The sequence below is a fragment of the Antrostomus carolinensis genome, unplaced genomic scaffold (genome assembly GCF_000700745.2).
Source record: "Antrostomus carolinensis isolate BGI_N321 unplaced genomic scaffold, ASM70074v2 scaffold4050, whole genome shotgun sequence".
NCBI classification, from domain to species: Eukaryota; Metazoa; Chordata; class Aves; order Caprimulgiformes; family Caprimulgidae; genus Antrostomus; species Antrostomus carolinensis.
The window spans coordinates 32,765-33,327 of record NW_010287624.1 but is presented as its reverse complement, the minus strand read 5'-3'; positions in this window follow the sequence as shown (position 1 = coordinate 33,327).

The following is a 563-nucleotide window of genomic DNA, read 5'->3' as shown; positions in this document are numbered from 1 at the left end:
GGGAGTATTTCTGTGCACATTTTCCTCCCATTAATCCCCACTACTCTTCTGGGAACCCTTCTCCCAAAACAGTTTCTCTCTTTACTATTTCTCCCCTTCTTTTGCTTACAAGCTAATATAAAACTTCTATTTTTATTTTATTTTCATTATTTTTGGTAGGGTCTAGCAATAACTTACTTTGTTCTTTTCAGCTTTCCTAAACAGGTTTTCCCAGTTCCTCAGTCTCTCTGACTCTTTTCTGGACTCTACTCAAAAGACCACATCATTACATTTCAAATACTACACTGCACTCTGCATTTGAAACTCTCTCTACTCACTCAGAGGGTAGTCTTGTTCAGGGAAATTTTGCCATGGGACGTGTGGTGGTTTCACCCTTTTGGTTTGCAGCCAGACACAGCCTGCTCTCTCACTCTCTCCGCACCCTCCCTCCAGGGAATAGGGGAGAGGATTGGAAGAGTAAGGGCAAGGAAACTCAGGGGTTGAGATGAAGACTATTTACTAATTATAATGATAACAGTAATAACAGAATATACAACTGAGTGATGCCCAGTGAAGCAGCTCAC